Here is a 16,177-nt window from a genome sequence, read left to right on the forward strand (position 1 = left end):
ACTTTGGGAACATACTTTTGGAACTGTCGAATTGCCCGAACATTCCAGAGGACTGCAGTGCTTCCTTATACAAGGCAATTTACTGCATTTTAAGGATTTTAAAAAAATGTATAAAACATGCTTTGTAAAAAGCAAAGATGCATCAATATCCATAGATAGTTTTCTTAGTTTACTTGATAATCATATAACCAAACAATGAGTGTTTTAAGCAGTACTGAGGCAAATGTCAGTTTCAGCAGAGTCATGCTTTAAATGTTCATTTTAACATTAGAAATTTGTTAGATGTGAGGCGCTTATGTAGATTGAAGGATGCAAAGTTGGAAGGCAATTTTTGTCACGCTCAAGCACTTCCAAGCAATATTGATACAGACAAGCTACTCCAACATATAGAGGTTTCAATACTTGATGAATAGCCTAACTCGAGGTAGGGAAAATCTGGGGATATGGCCCCTTGGGAACAAGTAACATTTAAAAAAATGCATTATCTGAGGAAATCTTATTGGAAGAAAGTTAGATAGGATGCATAAGAGGCACCTTTGACAAATCCTCCGGGGTAGGAAGTTCTCTTTGCAAATTGTTCTAACCATAATTACCATCATTATTTGCATGTTTTGGGAGTGTGGAAAGAGCTGTAAACACAGACACTGTCACGAAACATGTATCAGAACATCACTGCTACTTTTCCAGGTGTTGTCATTCTATAGAAAGTATCAGCGGAACTTTGCTTGATCACAACAGCAGACAGATTGGTTTGTTCTCACCTGTGGCAACTGTATCTCGCTTTTTTTTTAGAAATGGTTCTTTGAGTCTCAGTTTTCGGGTATTAACATAGTTCTGCATATTCAGATATAATTGGTCTATCCTTGCTCATGAACTCTATAGCCTGTTAATGATAATACATGACATTTTAGAATGAAGGACACAATACCATAGTTCCTTTTCTTATGTAAGATTATACATCGGAGACATTCACAGCATATCTACTAGCAAAGAGAGATATGATCACCAACTAGTCCATTAGTGAAAGCTTTACGCTCGCTCTTGTCTACTAGTGAAGACAGCTTTACACACCCTCTAGCTCATGAATTTCTTCATAACAAAGATGAAGAGCCATCTGCCTTCCTCGCTTCCTCCTTTCCCCACCAGCCCAGACACGGCAGGCTGAATGGCCTCCTTCTGTGCTGTAAACTGCTGTATGTTATAATAATGATGGATTAGCGATATAGGAAAGATCTTTAGTTGGGCTTGAGATTTTGGGCTTGAATGGAAAATTGTAGCTATTAAGAATTACTTGATCCTATTTGACCTTTGGGGGAGTTAACATCCTCCACATCAGAGTATGAGCAGTGCAATGGGTTAGGGAGCTGGTGCCACTGCTAAAGTCTGGTTCACACCAACCGTTCCATCAAATTGAAACCCACCTTTGGGAAGCGAGAGAGAGCATTAATATTAAGAACAGAAGTAATCACTGATAATGGACTTTCTGATATGCCTCCTGGTTATGTGTGTTAGAGAGAGGACAGGAAACAGAGAAGCCCCTTTTGCCACTGATTTGAATTAGTTCTCCAATAGTGCCTCCCTTTTGATCAAATAATTTCCTCTCACCACTTTGCATCGATGCCGCAGTCATAGTGTGAATGCAGCCTCACATTCCAGAAAACAGCTGAAAACCCATAAAAGAGATTAAAACCACAATTATTAGATCAAATAAATCGAAGTCACGACAATCCTCAGCATGTCTGATTTAACAAGTATCCATTTCCAGCTGTGGTTAACCCGTACTGACAGCTCATCCTCAGCAATGAATATGGTATTTGAGTGGGCGACACGGCACAAAATGCTTCAATTGGCGACCAGAAAATGAAGCTGTTTGAGTTTCTGTCCCAGTACCAGACCCGACCTATTCAAGCAGGGGCTGACCAATCAGTACTGCACATGCATCCTGACGCGCTGGTGTTGGGTTGAGGGGCTCTTTCTCTGGCAGGATTTCCTGCTTCGTCAGTGACATGTTGGTTTCAGGGCGAATCGCCTGAGCTGCTCTCGTTCTCTGATCGTCGTTTGCCAGAAGCTGTAAACTTACACTGACGGGCTTAGGCTGAAAAGTTACTCACGTCCTTTTGCAGCCGAACTTAATCCAGCAGAACTTTCCCCGAGCCTGACTGGCCTTGCAGTAAGTGCAGTTTCTATCAAGAAAATACAGGGGCAGAGCTCGATCAGATGTTTAGCAAAAAAAACCTTCGCATAACAGTCGGCTCGATCTGTTTTACTTCCGTTGTTTGCTCATTGTCAGATCACCCCTTTCGTAATACAGCTTAGTTTGCAGAACGGGCAATAATTTCGCTAGGTTATCTTAGCTTGTTTTTGTATAAGATTATCAAAGAATACAATCGCATTTTGATCATTTTAGCTGGGCATTTTCTATTACAATTACAGTGGGGATAGTTTCGAGGTTTTTTTTCTGTGGATTTGCAAACTAGCCCAACTGTAGCACTGGGCAGTTAGAGGATACCAGTAAAGGGTTTATTGAATGTCGACTTTTGTCAGTATTATTATAAAATACACATTTTTGTTCATAAGATAAATCGCATCCATAACTAATTCAAGCAAGAGAATTAAGCACTTAAAAAAACTAATCGGGTTGACATGGATTCCTTACAAAACGCTAGATTTCAGTATTTCACAAATGACACAATAGATTTGAACGATACGGGTAGTATATAAACAGCCAAACATGTTGGACATCCCAATTCAGGGAATGGGGTAGGATACTGTGACGTTTCCCGACAAGTTACTCATTTTCCTCCACATTATTGAAAGGAAGCTGTGCATTTCCTTGGCTATTACGTGTATTTTTTGAGCACAACATTTCCTTTCTGCCTTTCCCGAAGCTTCTTCCCCGTGTCGATAGGCGCCGTTTTTATATGAGCCTTTTTGGAAAGTCTTCTGAAGCTACTCTGCCATAGAGTGCATCACAAAAGAGCTTGATCCAATTCACGCTCAATATCCAACAGGGGTCAATGGATAGCAATTAGTACTGGGAATCCTGACTGATTTTCCTGCTCCCTAGCCTCGGGGTGCTGAGGCCAATTGTAGCACTCTAATTTCTGCTCGGACTGGGACCAGTTAGTTCAGCACAGACTGCCATTACTTCTATTCCGAAGTGATAATTTCAAGGTGTAAAATTAACATTTTCTTCTGTATTCCACACCTGACCTTTGCGAATTGAGATGTGTATTTCCAGTTGCCCGCAGACAGTTATATTGCAGAAAGGTGTACACATAATAATGTGAGGGGAAGGTATACAAAGTCCTCATCTCCCAGTCCTGGCTCATCCTCATGATATTATTTCCAGCAGGATAAAAACACACTGCTCTTACTCACCATCTGGTCTCGCAGAGGCACATTTGGACCAGTATCAACTTTTAGTCAAAATGGCACATCTGACTGGCGACCAAGCATCACTACATTGAACACAGCCATCCCACAACTCTTTGGTTATAGAGGCGTGAAGTGATAGCATCTTAGACGAGGTTATCACTTTACTGGGGGATTCTGGGTAGCTTTGACCTGCTCTAAAAATTCAGCTCTCATTGACTGAAGAGGGTTTATGTTGCATCGTTAACTTTTGCAGTATGGTTTTTGTTTGGGTAACTTTTATTGAAGCAACAGATCTGGTCGATAATGTGTCTAGTTGCCTTACCAGAAATTATTCTTAGTAGACAACTTTTCAGATGACAATGCCCCTTTTAAGACTGCTAAACAGACTAAGACCCTTTTCCCAAGTTTGCAAACACTAATGAGGACCCATCCCATCACCTCATACTGGTGCTGTGATACATGAATTTTAAATTAAATGAATGGCTAAAGTGGTGGTGTTTCAGTGCTCACATTTCTTTGATTTAGTTTGACTGCAGAATTCCTACATGATTGTGGGCTGCACAGAAACCTTATCGCTGCCATTGTGAAAAATGCAGCTGTTGACAAATATGTCACTGATATACCAGTTTGATACGTACATTTCTGGAAGTTGCCACCCACATTTTTCATTTTAGTTCCTCCTTTCCTGTGCCACTCACCATTAAAGAATGGGCAGTCAGCCTGCACCAAGGCCCCTGCCAATGCCACTCTGTAACTCGCTGACAGGAACTGTCCATAGGTGCACAGTGGATTGGTTCTTTTACACATTTTTCATTTTAAAGCATTCTTTAATTCTTGTGTCCTAAAAGACCAGATATTATTGGAAATCTTCTGCATGGACAATTATGGCAATGAGTCCATATAGCAAGACTGACACAGCTCTTTCGTTCACCAATATCCTGTTCTCCAAGCACAACATTTCCAGTCTGAAATTCTTGATTTAGTGAGCGATTACAGGCACAAGTTCTGTCGGAATCAATAGATGTTTAGATTCTGTTGCAGAAAATTTCTTGCACCCCATTTGGGACAGTTTAACAGTATGATCACGTCCTTAGCAGTACACAACCACTACTAGAACTCATCTCTAGTGATCAATGATTTTTAACCCTTTCATTTCTACTCTCATTTATGAAAAGTTTCCAGTATAAGTTTTGACTGATGCCATGTTATATGGAGGAATTTTTGGCCTTAAGCTTAAGGAGCTGATCTCAATGCTGTATGATGCTGATGAGTATCTAGAATGATAAATCTCACTTCATGAAAGGAAAGCCTTGTGGCAGTACCCTCTGTTCAAAGTATTCCACATCTGAGAAACAAACTATTAATACAACAATATATACTTTGTACTACTTATCTTCTTGTTACATGACATTCCTACCCTGCTTGAAGTCAAACTTTCATGTATCCACTTCTCCACAGACCTGCTCCAGAGTTGTAGTTACAGTGGCTGCCCATCTATCTATTTCAAAGTGGTTCCATTGACCTGAATGGAACTGGCATTTTGGACGGGCTCAGTGGCTGATCTGAGGCCACACAGCCCCAGTACCCCTCCAGTGGCTGAATATAAACCCATCCAGCGGCTGAATTCCCGTGGCAAGCAGCCCCAGTGCTAAACATGCTACGGAGTGGCTGCACGCTCAGTAGGGGGCCCAGGTTTGTGCAAGGATAGCACCAATTAAAGCCAGCCTGCACCTCTTAAAAGGGAGGTGCAGTTTGATGAGACTAGGTGCTGGAAGTCATTCCAGAAAGCAGTTTCAACTGGGAAATTTTCAGCAATGGCAAAACAGGTCAGAGAAAAGGCTCTAAGGTCCTCAGACACAGTACTGGCAGCCTTAGTACAGGAGGTAGGGAGGAGGAGGGAAGTCCTGTTTCCACAGGGGCCAGGAGGCTCTCCAGACAGACACTGAAAATGCAGTGGAAGAAGATAGCCATGGAGGTCAATGCCAACAGTGTTGCCCCGAGGACTTGGATGCTGTGCCGGAAGAAGTTCAATGACCTCACATGAGTGGTTAAGGTCAGTGAATTCACCTTCAAATGCCATATCCCACAAACTGCACCACTAGCCTCACACACTGCTCAATTCACCACACCCCCATTACTCACCTACCAACAATTTCTATCAATCATGACTTATACCTCACATTCATATGCTCCATCTCACCCTCACACACTTATCACTGCTGCAAGCCTCACACCCACATCTCACAGCTTGCACACACTGCCAGCAATTCAACCATGACAGCCATATCGGCCAAACACATTGAACCACACCCACTGACGCACTTCCCTCTCTCTGGCAGGACAAAGCGGCACAGAACCGTAGGCAGCGGCAACTAACTGGAGGGAGACAGGAGCGCCTCCATATCCTGACCCCATCCAAGGAGACGGTGCTCAGCATAATTGGAGTGGCTGTGACTCAGGCCATGGCCAGTGACGGCGCTGAAACCATTGAACATGGCAGTATCCTCCATGGTGAGTACTGCAGGGCTCCTCCAGAGCGGTCCAGGCAGCGGAAGCATTGTTTAAGAATGCCAATGGTCTGCTCTGTCAGATTCCGTGTGGCAGCATGGCTTTCGTTATATGCATGCTGCCCACATGTGCATGGGTTGCACAGCGGAGTCATGAGCCAGGTGGTCAGCGGATAGCCCTTGTCGCCCAGTAACCACCCTCTGGTTTGTTGTGGTGGCTCAAATGCTGATGGTACAGTGGACTGCCGCAGAATGAAGGCATCATGGCCGCTGCCAGGGTACCAAGCATTGACCTGCATGCTGTGCTGAGTATGGTCGCACACCAGCTGGACATTGAGCCAGTGAAATCCCTTCTGGTTGGGGTACATCTCCGAATTGAGATGCGGCGCCCGCAAAGCGATGTTCAGTCAATGCCAACCTGCACAATGAGGAGGCCTGCTATCCTGGCGAATCCATTTGCTCGCTCCACCTGATTCTCTCTGGCAAGAGAGAATGAAATGTATTCAGCTCTCTTTACATACAGAGCCTCACTCACCTCCCTTATACAGGAGTGATTGGCGAACTGGGTGATGTTACATATGTTGCCTGCTCCAGCCTGGAAGGATCCCAATGCAAAGGCATTCAAGGCCAGGGTCACCTTTACAGCCACTGGCAGTGCCATCCTCACTCTGGACTGAGACCGTAGGTCTGCCTGCAGCAGGTGGCAGATTTCATTCAGCACCTCCTTAGTAAAACTGTTCCTCGCTGAGGTTGAGGTAGGAGAATTGCTCCCTGAAGACCCAAGATGTATATGGCCTCCTGCTGAGAGCCCTTCTCCTCCTCCTGCATCTTCTAGCGGTTTGCCCTGCTCTGTGTCACCTCTGCTCATTCTCCCTGTTATGCTGCAGGCCAAGGGGGATACAAACTATTGCACCCATGTCTGGGAGCAACAGGTCTGAGAGACCCCTTGCAAGTCAGTACCAAGTCCTTGAGCATGTGCCACACCATTCCTTGTAGACTTTAGGCAACTTTAAAGAAGTCTAGAAAGCACCAAACACTTCTACAAACTCAGCAACAGCTAGTAGAAATCAATCAGCAACTAACCTGTAAGGAGGTGATGATCCCTTTAAATAGCACTGGTGGGGGCTCCTTCCTGCTGCTGAACGCATGTTCAGCTGTGTGAGGTTAAGAGGGGGCGTTAGTTCCAGTTTTGAGGTCGAAAATGTCAGTGCTGGCGTCAAATAAACGTTACACGCTGATTGATGTCACGATCTGCGTACTCTGCATAATCCCGGCACACGCTCCCAGCGTAGACGCTAACACCCTCACTAGAATTCCGTCTGGCACAGCCCACACGAAGTGTGCATGAGCTACTTGGATGCCATTTTTGAGCCAAATTGGCACCCGTAGCGCCCAAACAACGGGCACAACGCAACTGGATTTTTAGCCCAATCAATCTTCAAAAACCAGTCAGGAGAATCTACGAATGAATTGAAGACGTTGATCCAATCAATTTGCTCAAACTGCCTTTTGAAAATGTTTTCCTCCAGCCAGCTACATACAGATAAAAATACAATTTGTAAAATACCTATTAAAAAAATCAACTTGTCCATGGAATTACCCAACTCCTGTCAGGAACACATCTATTATGCTTTATCTCCCAAGGCTTAATCTGTGTCAGAGGCCAACATCTGTGCTTCTTGTGTGGCTGAGTTCTTCCTGTCCAGCCCGGCCTCCTGGACTGCTTTCATGTTCCCAGCCTACCCCTGACATATTCTTTCCTGGTCATACCTGCCCCTGTCCTCACCCCAACCCGACAGTAACTTGGCACTTACTGTATAAGGGCCTAGAAATTGGGTTGGGGCGCCAAAGTCGCCTGAGTGCAGGATTTAGCGCAGCGTTCGAGGCTTTAGCGATCGTCGGATATTCAGTTTCATTGCCCCTAGAGGGAGACGGGGCGAGGCTCGAGGCGCTCCGCGTCCCTCTTAGGGCGCTGAAACTGAATATTGCAGCGCAACGTGCTGCAGCGCCACACGCTGTGGCACGGCATGCTGCGGTACTGCAGGCCTTCCCCCCATTGTTAAGGGGGAGGGGCCTGCAACAGCGCGATCCCCGCTCGCGAGTGCCAGCAAACGAGCCCGGCACCAAGGAGAAGTGCCGGGCTCTCGGGAAACAGCCAGCATAGCCGTGGGGGGGGGGTCAGGAGGCCGGGGACGGAGGTGCTGGCAGGCGGCTGCCTTTTTCGGCGGCTGCCCCGCACCTCCACCTTAACTTGCGCCGCTGCCGGCACAGCAAGGCCCCGTGAACCGGGCGCGGGTAGCGAACAGCACAACTGCGGCGTTCGCTACCAAATATCGCGAACGGGACGCTGCGCACACCGATGACGTCATCGGTGGCGGCGCAGCGCAAATGGCTAACGCCACCATTAGCGCCCCTACTGAATATCGCGGGAGGCACAGCCAGTGGTGCTACAGCCACTGACTGCCTCGTTAGGCGCTAACAGGTGGCGCTACTCACCCAATTTTTCCCCCAAGGTGTTTAACACTAAAAATGGCCTAAAAGGCCAGGAAAATGTCAGGTTGGGTTTGACTGCTTTGGAGTGAGACTATAGAACAGGGAAAGGTTTGTGCCAGATTTCCTGGGCCCACTTCCCCCTCCCTCCCTGTGGTGATTATTCTTGTTTTATAAGAAGCATTGTAATTGGTTGCCTGTTTTCCTGCCTTGAGATATATGCTGTAAACCTATTGGTTAGTTGATGTCATGTGACCTGTGGTGGCCATCTTAAATTCAGTTCTCCACAGTCTGGTTGAGACTGGGAGCTTAAGATGTACTGCTGGTTTTTAAGGTTAATAAAGCCTAGGTTTTGAAAGGCAATCTACTCTTCATCTCAATTTATTAACCTTAAACTATAATGGAACGATATCTTCGACTGGAACGATTTAATGCTGACCCTAATTCTGCAGGAGTGGATGATCAATGGAAACATTGGTATCGTACATTTAAAAACTTTTTGGGTGTGTTGGATCAGCAATCTCTAAAGTTGGATATACTAATCAACTACATTGCTCCGGATGTGTACAAGTATATTTTGGACTGTGAAACTTATGAATTGGCTATTGCTACGTTGGAAATTTTTTTTGTTAAACCCAAAAATGAGGTATTTGCACGTCACCTTTTATCTGCCCGTAGGCAGCAGGCGGGAGAATCCTTGGATGCTTATTTGCAGGCACTCCGGCGCCTTGGTGCTGACTGTAATTATAGGGCCGTGTCTGCAGAAGAATATAAGGAAGAGTCGGTACGGGATGCATTTATTAATGGATTACTGTCTAGATCAATTCGTCAGCGGTTGTTAGAAAATAAGACCTTGGATCTTAAGAGTGCTTTTGAGCAAGCCTCTACATTGGATTTGGCTCAGAGAAGTTCAGATTCTTATGCTCCTTTTGATCGGCCTGCGACCCTGGTTTCGGCAGTTCCGGATGGAAGGGAATTATGTGGATTTAATAGGAGTGGTTTACCAGATTCCGAAACAGTTTCTACTTTGGCAGCTGTTGCCTCTAGGATTCAGAAGTGTTATTTCTGCGGGAACGCCCGGCACCCTCGTCTGAAGTGCCCTGCCTGGGAGGCTGTGTGTAGTAAATGCGGCAAGGGAGGTCATTACGCACGTGTTTGTAAATCGGTTGCCTCCTCTGCGACCATTCAGCCTTTAGATAGGGCGTTTATTGCATCAGTTTCTGCCGCCTTTTCCCATGGCCTAAACAAAGCTATAGTTATGGCCCAAGTTAATGGGTTAGAAGTGAAGGCCCTTATAGATACGGGCAGTACTGAGAGCTTTATAAGTCTTCAGTTTGTGAGGGAGAAGCGTTTGAAAATTTCGCCTGTTTCCTATCAGGTGTGTATGGCTCAGACGACTCTCACCTCACAAGTAGCTGGTTGTTGCCTTGTGAAATTAATTCTCTTAGGTAATACGTATACTGATATACGCCTATTTGTTCTGCCTAATCTCTGTGCGGATATTTTGATTGGTCATGATGTGCTTCAATTACATGAGTCCCTCAGTCTTTCTTTCGGAGGAACTAAGCCACCTTTGTCTATTTGTGGATCAACTTCTTTATCCATTTCTCCATTATCATCTTTTACTAATTTGATGTCGGACTGTAAGCCAATTGTTACTAAGTCAAGAAGGTATAGCAGTCAGGATAAAGAATTTATTAATCTTCATAATGCTTTGTGCCATCCTGGTGTTACGAGGATGATACACTTCGTACGCAGTAAGAATTTGCCCTTTTCAGTTGAAGACGTCAAGCGGATGACTTCGTCATGCTCTGTTTGTGCCCGGTGTAAACCGAATTTCTCTATAAGCTTCAACGAGCTCATCTTATAAAGGCTACTTTTCCCTTTGAATGCCTGAGCATTGATTTTAAGGGGCCCTTTCCTTTAACGACTCAGAATCGATATATATTTACTGTTGTGGATGAGTTTTCAAGGTTCCCTTTTTGCTTTTCCTTGTACAGATGTATCAGCTGCTACAGTTATTAAATGTCTGACTCAACCTTTTGTCATCTTTGGGATGCCTGCGTATATCCATTCGGATCAGGGAAGTTCTTTTATGTCTTCCCAGTTGAAGGAATACCTCCAGAGTCGGGGAATTTCTATTAGCAGAACTACCCCGTATAATCCCCAGGGTAATGGACAGTGCGAACAATACAATGGGGTGATCTGGAAGGCAGTTATGTTGGCTTTGACATCTCGGAACCTTGAGAATACACAGTGGGAAATGGTATTGCCTGATGCCCTGCATTCCATTAGATCATTGCTTTCAACGGCTACTAATGTGACTCCCCATGAAAGGCTCTTCAACTATCCGCGGAGATCCACTACGGGATATTCGGTACCTTCGTGGCTTACTATGCAGGGACCTGTGCTGCTCCGACGCCATGTTAGACTGTCAAAGTATGATCCTTTAGTGGAGGAGGTGGAGCTATTGGAGGCAAATTCCCAATATGCTCACATTCGATTCCAAGATGGGAAAGAAAGTACGGTTTCAGTTAAAGACCTAGCTCCTTGTGGTGGCCAGCCCTCTTCTGAGGATATTAACAATAGCCATAATTCAGATAATGTTGATGTCGTCACAGATACTATGAATATTTCCAATCCTATTGCAGACACTTACAATTCTCTTAGTCTGCCCTCGATGGATGTTTATGACTCTCCCAGTTTACCTTCTAATGGGACTTCCAATTCAGAAACCGTTGATAATCAGGATATTGATAGCCTCCCTGCAGAAGATATTTCTGCGTCTCCTGGTGTGGGAGGGCAAGGAACTTTATCAAGGTTAAGAAGGTCGACACGAACAAGATATCCGGTTGACCGATTAAAAAATGGACTTTTAAACTAATTTGATAGTAAAATTTTAAAATTGTTGAAATATTATACATGTATTGTTTTAGTCATAAATAACTAATTGTAAATTGTAAAGGCTACCTGGGTTGAAGCATATTTTAAAAGGAGGGGTGAATGTGGTGATTATTCTTGTTTTATAAGAAGCATTGTAATTGGTTGCCTGTTTTCCTGCCTTGAGATATATGCTGTAAACCTATTGGTTAGTTGATGTCATGAGACCTGTGGTGGCCATCTTAAATTCAGTTCTCCACAGTCTGGTTGAGACTGGGAGCTTAAGATGTACTGCTGGTTTTTAAGGTTAATAAAGCCTAGCTTTTGAAAGGCAATCTACTCTTCATCTCACTCCCCCACTGCTCCCAGGCAGTAGCCCCTCTCCAGTGCTCACAGCCCCGGGAAGCCTCTCCTGTGCTATGAGACGGTGTCAGCTTCTCAGTGCAGCCATAACAAGGACTCTTGCCCCATGTTCCCAGACCCTGTGACCCCTCTTACATTGTCGCCATAATACAGGACTCATCCCCACTAATGACAAATCCTGGCAACCCCCAAATGCACCCGGAACCTGAGACCATATCCCCCCTCTCCCTCGGGCCTGTGCTTCCAGATCAAGGGAAATGCATTACAATGTCCAGATGTGGAACCCATTGCATACGTTCCTATACCCAGGTATCACCATTTCTAGTGCTCCCAGATTCCTGTCTCCATTGGTACTACAAATCCACGGGATCTCCCTCCACAGGGCTACCGAACTCTTGGGCCCTCCCTCCCAATTTTGATACACCCTCGGACCCGGATCAGTGTTTTAGACTCCAGTAGTGCCACATTCTGGGACCCTTCACTCCCACTGCTGAAAGATTCTGACACATTCCCAGCCCCCAGATGTTCCCAGATCCTGAAACCCACCCTCCCCTAGTGTTGCCAAACTTCTAGGCCCCCACCCTAACACTTACAAACTACCACACTCCAGGACCAGCCGTAAACCTCAGGGCCCAAGGAGCCTTCACTTCCCCCCCCACCCACCCATACTTCTAAACCCCAGACCCCGAGTGCTGTAAAACATCAGAACTCTGACCACAGTGCTATAATATCTCAGGACCCCTTCCTCCTGTGCTGCTGAACCTCAGACCACACTATTGGTGCCATCTGTTATGTTTTAGGACCTCTTCTACCATTATTACTCTATTGTTTTGGCTCTCATATCTTGGGTCACTTTCATTAGCGAGTCTCAACTCCACAAGCCTTCAAGAGTGTCCATCCAAATGTTGAGATGTAGCTAAGCTTTCAGTAACGAGTCCAGAATCTGGAATCTGGAATCATAAACTACTGGAATTTATCCTATGCCTCCACGGAATCTCTCTTCAGTCTTTGAAAGTGTGTGCAGTAACTATAGGAAGAATATTGAGGCTTTAAGAGAGAGTACAATGCAGATTCACTAGAATGCTGCCTGGTATGAGGAAATAAAAATATGAAGAAAGACTTGAAAAATTGTGGCTTTTTCCCTTAGAATAATGCAGATGATGGTGTGATATGATAGAAGTGTTTAAAATTATGAAAGTATGGGACAGTGTAGATAAAAGCAAACAATAGTTGAAGGTCTAGAATGAGGGGCCATAGATACAAGATTAAATATAAGGGCCTAGAAATTTATGCTGCCTGCTCATTATAATAAATGTAGCGCTGATCTCAGTGCTAAACGCGCTGCTGATTGGCTTAGCGGTGAACGGGGGTGGGGGCCAATATCAGGTGCACTCTACTGGCCAATAAAGTTTGGCCGAGGCGCTCTGCACTACTTAAAGGGGAGGTGCTTTGTTGCAGAAGCATCTCATTGTCATTGTGGAGAAAGCCATGGCCCAACAGCCAAGAGAGAGTGCGAGGAGATTTTCTGATGCGGCTCTGGAGGCCTTGGTCCTGGGGGTTCAAAGACGCCATCAGGTCCTCTACTTGCACGAGGCAGGAGGCCTTCAAGGCAGAACAGCAGAAGGCTATGGGAGGAGATCGCCGAAGCTGTCAGTGCGACAAGTGTTGCCCCCCAGGACCTGGGATCCAGTGCCGCAAGAAGTTTAATGACCTCATGTGAGTGGTCAAGGTGAGTGAATGCATCTTCAAATGTCATATCCCACCATCTGCACCACTAGCCTCACACACTGCTCAATGCACCACACCCCCATCACTCACCTACCAACAATCTCTAGCAATCACCACTCATACCTCACAATCATAGCTTCACTTCACCCTCCCATAATTACCACTGCTGCAAGACACACACCCACTGATATACCTATCAATTCATCCAATGAAAAGCGACGAGTTAAGAAAGTAACTATAGGTTTTTATTGGCTAAATAACAGAGCCCACCCTCGTGGGTGATCGGATACAACAAGGAGGAATGCCAGCCATTTGACTACCTTTATACCTGGGCAGGTAGGTGGAGTCATGGGCGGAGTCAGCAGTGGTCAGCCCAGGTATAGCAGCGTGACAAGAGGCGACCTCGTATAGTGATACAACAGTGTGAACAGTGATAACCATAGAGTAACGATATAACAGTGATAACTATAGTGTAACGATAGTGAACGATGAAAGTGGTTTACCACATTCACCCCTTGTTTAGATTTGAGTCCGGCGGGGTGAAGTGTACTACCAGTTCTGGTATGTCAGTCTGTCCGGAGGCCTCGTAAGCCTTTCTGATCGTCGCAGCGGCGGTGTTGCATTATCCGGTGTTAATGCTGGTGTCTGCGTGGTCGGCGAAGGCTCGTGGGGTTCCGGCATGCCGTCTACCTGGTCTGGAATTGGGGGGGTGGTGGGGGGGGTGAAGGTGGTGTCTCCAGAGTGCCCGAGGGTGCGAGGTCTCGTAAGGAGACTGTGTCCTCCTGCCCGTCTGGGTATGCCACATAGGCGTACTCGGGGTTGGCGTGCAGGAGGTCCACCCTCTCGACCAGGGGGTCCGTTTTATGGGCCCTCACGTGCTTTTGCAGCAAGACGGGCCCTGGAGAGGTCAGCCAGGTTGGTAGCGTGGTTCCCGTAGTCGACTTCCTGGGGAAAGCAAACATTCGTTCATGGGGGGTGGCGTTGATGGCAGTGCAAAGTAGTGACCGGGTGGAATGCAGCGCTGCCGGGAGGACTTCCTGCCAGCGGGAGGTTGGGAGGCCCTTAGACTTTAAGGCTAAGAGGACGGCCTTCCATACCGTCGCGTTCTCTCTTTCTACCTGGCCGTTCCCTCGGGGGTTGTAGCTGGTGGTCCTGCTTGCAGCAATACCTCTCGCTAGTAGGAACTGACGGAGTTCCTCGCTCATGAAGGAGGAGCCCCGGTCACTATGTATATAGTTTGGGAACCCGAACAAGGCGAAGAGGTCGTTCAGGCATTTAATGACCGTGGTACTGGTCATGTCTGGGCAGGGGAAGGCAAAGGGGAAACGGGAGTACTCATCAACAATGTTGAGGAAGTACACATTACGGTCAGAGGACGGGAGTGGCCCCTTAAAGTCGATGCTCAGGCGCTCGAAGGGGCGGGTGGCCTTGATCAGGCTTGCTCTGTCCGGCCTAAAGAAGTGCGGTTTGCACTCGGCACAGGTCTGGCAGTTCCTGGTCATGGTCCTGACCTCCTCGATGGAGTAGGGCAGGTTGCGGGCCTTAATGAAGTGGTAAAGTCTGGTGACCCCGGGGTGGCAGAGGTCGTTGTGGAGGGTCTGAAGTCTATCACTTTGCGCGCTGGCGCATGTAATTCGTGACAGAGCATCGGGGGGTTCGTTCAGCTTACCTGGCCGGTACAAGATATCATAGTCGTAGGTGGAGAGCTCGATTCTCCACCTCAAGATCTTGTCATTCTTGATTTTGCCCCTCAGCTTGTTATTAAACATAAAAGCGACCGAACGTTGGTCGGTAAGGAGGGTAAATCGTTTGCCTGCCAGGTAGTGCCTCCAGCGTCGTACCGCCTCCACAATCGCCTGGGCCTCCTTCTCGACCGACGAGTGTCGGATCTCAGGGCCCTGTAGGGTCCTTGAGAAGAAGGCCACCGGTCTCCCCTCCTGGTTAAGGGTGGCGGCTAGGGCGAAGTCGGATGCATCGCTCTCGACTTGGAAGGGGATGGACTCATCCACTGCATGCATAGTGGCCTTGGCAATGTCTCCCTTAATGAGGGAGAAGGCTGCGCACACTTCCTCTGTAAGGGGGAAGGATGTGGACTTCATGAGGGGTCTGGCTTTGTCCGCATAATTGGGCACCCATTGGGCATAGTAGGCGAAGAGCCCCAGGGTTCTCTTCAGTGCCTTTGGACAGTGGGGGAGGGGTAGCTCCATGAGGGGGCGCATTCTTTCGGGGTCGGGGCCGATGACTCCGTTCTCTACTACACAGCCGAGGATGGCAAGGCGCGAGGTGTTAAACACACATTTATCCTTATTGTAGGTGAGGTTCAGCCATTGGGCCGTACGGAGGAATCTCTCCAGATTAACATCGTGGTCCTGCCGGTCGCGGCCGCAGATGGTGACGTTATCTAGATAGGGGAACGTGGCGTGCAGCCCGTTCTGGTCAACCATCCGGTCCATCTCCCTTTGGAAGACCGAAACCCCGTTGGTGACGCCGAAGGGAACCCTAAGGAAGTGGTAGAGGCGGCCGTTCGCCTCGAAGGCTGTATACTGGCGGTCCTCAGGGCGGATAGGGAGTTGGTGATAGGCCGACTTAAGGTCGATGGTGGAGAATACCCGGTACTGCGCAATCTGATTGACCATATCAGATATGCGGGGAAGGGGGTATGCGTCCAGCTGGGTGTACCTGTTTATGGTCTGGCTGTAGTCGATGACCAGGCGGTTTTTATTGCCGGTCTTAACGACCACGACCTGGGCACGCCAGGGGCTGGTGCTCCCCTCGATGATGCCCTCCTTCAGGAGATGCTGCACCTCAGAGCTAATGAAAGCTCTGTCCCC

General features: G+C 47.0%; 1 protein-coding gene across 1 annotated transcript in view; it reads left to right on the forward strand.

Moving 5' to 3' along the window:
* The first annotated feature begins 1,996 nt into the window (after window positions 1-1,996).
* The window catches only part of LOC147109361 (E3 ubiquitin-protein ligase pellino homolog 2), a 298,817-nt gene continuing 284,636 nt past the window's right edge, over window positions 1,997-16,177 (forward strand). The window contains exon 1 of the mRNA XM_086003247.1: window positions 1,997-2,170. The gene's annotated coding sequence lies outside the window, so the exon portion shown is untranslated. The remainder of the gene's footprint in view (window positions 2,171-16,177) is intronic.

The sequence above is a fragment of the Somniosus microcephalus genome, chromosome 12 (genome assembly GCF_052327205.1).
Source record: "Somniosus microcephalus isolate GS21.2 chromosome 12, FLI_Smic_1.0, whole genome shotgun sequence".
Taxonomy (NCBI): Eukaryota; Metazoa; Chordata; class Chondrichthyes; order Squaliformes; family Somniosidae; genus Somniosus; species Somniosus microcephalus.